This window comes from Frankliniella occidentalis, unplaced genomic scaffold (assembly GCF_000697945.3).
Source record: "Frankliniella occidentalis isolate FOCC.00 unplaced genomic scaffold, Focc_3.1 Scaffold536, whole genome shotgun sequence".
NCBI classification, from domain to species: Eukaryota; Metazoa; Arthropoda; class Insecta; order Thysanoptera; family Thripidae; genus Frankliniella; species Frankliniella occidentalis.
The window spans coordinates 44,975-48,331 of NW_026267653.1; positions in this window are offsets into that span (position 1 = coordinate 44,975).

Here is a 3,357-nt window from a genome sequence, read left to right on the forward strand (position 1 = left end):
TTTTTTAACCCTTTAGCCGATTTTGATGCCCTTTGCATGGTAAGTTCGCTTTACACACTGGTTAATCCCTGCCAAGGCCCCCCTGCTTTAGCTCGAATACTTTCGGAGATATAGCCATTCAAAGTTTAGGTCAATTTTAGACTTTTCCCACAAATCACTAAATTAGCAGTTGAAGGTAAAACATCGACCCCTTTGGCTCCTAAAAATCCGAACTAGCAACATTTCGATGCGAAATATTCTCAGAACTCCAAATATGCCCCCGTCAGTGCTGTAGCTCAAAGCGTTCTATGTCAAATCGACGATAAGAGTAGAGTAGGTGACGAAAACGGAACGGACCGGACCCAAAATGGCCGAAAATCGATATTCCGTGTTAATTTTATCTTAAAAAAGTTAACTCCACCTGAAATCGAAAACCAAAAACATTTTTAAATTGGAAGGTTTTTATTACAATAATCGGACGAAACGAGGCGTCATACTGATAATACCGCTTGCATAAAGTCTCGTCCGATTATTGTGATGAAAACCATCCAATTTAAAAATATTTTTGGTTGTCGATTTCAGGTGGAGTTAAAACTTTTTAAAGATAAAATTAACACAGAATATAGATTTTCGGCCATTTTGAGGCCGGTCCGGTCCGTTTTCGTCACCTACTCTACTCTTACCGTCGATTTGACATAGAACGCTTTGAGCTACAGCACTGACGGGGGCATATTTGGAGTCCTGAGAATATTTCGCATCGAAATGTTGATAGTTCGGATTTTTAGGAGCCAAAGGGGTCGATGTTTTACCTACAACTGCTAATTTAGTGATTTGTGGGGAAAGTCTAAAATTGACCTAAACTTTGAATGGCTACATCTCCGAAAGTATTCGAGCTAAAGCAGGGGGGCCTTGGCAGGGATTAACCAGTGTGTAAAGCGAACTTACCATGCAAAGGGCATCAAAATCGGCTAAAGGGTTAAAAAACTGGCCTGCCGGCCGGTAACGAGACAGTCCAGCTCCAAAAGCAAATTCAAAATACAGACGCTAAGGCTCGTATCTTTAAATTCAATAAGGCATCAAAATAAGACTGAAAATCTGCTTATCAAAACTGAAACGTTCATCGGCAATATCGGCAACGGCAACCTTTATCAAGACGGGATACTTTCACCCTACCTAGGAGCGCTTTATCATGTTTCAGAAAGCTGTGGTTAAAATCAAAAACAACGAAAATCAGCAAATTATGCTAGAATCGCCATTCAAATTTTGCTGAATTCGTAATTTCTGCGTGCGCGAAAACAAGCACGTTCATACATATTTCAGAGCGTTCTGGTTCAAATTTAAAATTTGATCAGACTGGAGACCACTTCTCAAGTGGACGGGCCATGTGGCGCGCGGTGCCGAATGAGCTCTAAGAGGGCAGGGGTTGTTGGGGCGTGGGGCGCGAGCAGCACTGCGAGACTCAAGTGGGGGTCGGGTGGCCCACCATGGCCTGGCGCGAAGCAAGGGATAAGGGCGCTATGTTTATAACACAACCAGAGCGATGACAGGGGAGTGCCACCGGGCTTGGCACGGACGGCCGGGACGGAAAGCCTTCCCCCACAGCCTCATATTATAGCAAGAGAAATCTTTATCAACGTCAATCGGCTTATCAAAACTGGAACTGGAACGTCAATCGGCAATCTTTATCAAAACTGGATAACGATAACCGGCAATATTTATCAAAACGGGAAACTTTTACCTTCGGGTAGAGACAGACCACAAGGGACTGTCTAAAAAAACCCGCAGCTGTTTTAGTAATATCGTGTTTTAATGAGAAAACAAGAAAAAGAACTGCTTTGCGGCACGGGTTAGCGTTGTCCCACCTCAAAACGGTTTAAGGGTCTTACACTTTGAATTCTTTGCAACAAAAATTCGAGCGGTCCCCGTCGATTTTCGAAAAAAGTGTTTTTGGGAACTGGTCTACCGTCTGTGCCCTTGGTGAGTCTGGAGAGCACCTCGGAATGCGTGCCAACCCCCCCTCCTTCCCCTAAACCACTTCTACTACTTTCAAAGTTTTTCGTGTCACTGCCTTTGCCCTGCTGCGCTACTAATGATCTAGTGGGTAACGCTACTGCTTCATGTCCCGTTTGCGTATATTTTAGTACGCGGGCCGGGGCCCTCCGTTCAACCCATTTCGTGAGTTGTGGGGTTGGGCCTAACTACTCCAATGATGAACGCATTACAACTACAAATGAAGTTAAACACATCTCCTAGCGTATGTCGAGGTCTACCTTCAACCGCTTGCTGCCACTGCCGAAACTAGAAGTACCTCCGTTCGGTGCAAAAAAACTAACAGCGCTACCTCTGGCAGAAAATAACAGCACAGCGGCTGTAGTCACACCTCGCTATACACGGCCTCCATCTACAGTCACTCAAGGTCCCTCAAGGTCCGGTCCCGGCCCGGTCCGTGCGCTACACCGGAGGGACCGTTATCCACCTGTGATAGGGGGGCTACTGGAGTGAAATCGAGGGGTGGACAACCCCCCTGCTAAGTGTACATCCCTCATTCTGCCGAATTCACACTAATTTACTCCAATTCAATTTAATTCAAACGTGCAAGTGCACATCCTTAATTCTTCCAAATTCACACTAATTCAGTCTAATTCAATTTAATTGAAACGAATTCTGAAATAATAAAACTAATTCAGTTGAATGCAAGACAATTCAAGTCAATTTACGCTAATTCAGTAAAGTAAAATCGCGATGTACGAAATCAATTCCAAAATAATTTACCCCTTTCAGGCCACTTCAAATTCAATTCAAACCAATTCAAGTTAATTCAAAATCATTTCTTGTAATTTGTACACCCAATTCAGGAGTTATCCACGCCTCGAGTAAAATTTACTGTAAGATTTTAAGGGGAGACTGTACTGCAATTTAAATCTGCGAGATTGGAGACAACAATGTGAATGTAATTTCCATGTTCAGTTTGATTACAACCTTTTAAAAACCATGTAAGTCGAACCACTTGAAAGATTTAATGATTGATAATTTTTTGCAAGGCTCTACTACAACTTTTCCCTGTTCCTTGCGTTCCAAAACAGAACGAAAGAGGGTGAGGTAAATGTTTTCGCAAACTGATAAGTTTAAGATACATCTCGTTCAAAGCCCTTACTGTAATATTATGTCTCCCATTAACCTAGCCACACATTGTGGTTCAAATTTATACTTCGAGTCTAGGGCTCACAGGTCAACATTCTGTTCAAGTGAAAATAACAGAGGAATATTCCAAATGGCCCGTCGGACACTTCCCACACTAGGTTCCAGGAAGGGTGGTTTTTAGCCCGCCCTTCTGCTTTGAAAAAGCTATCCAGCGGGCTTATGCAAACGACCTCGTGT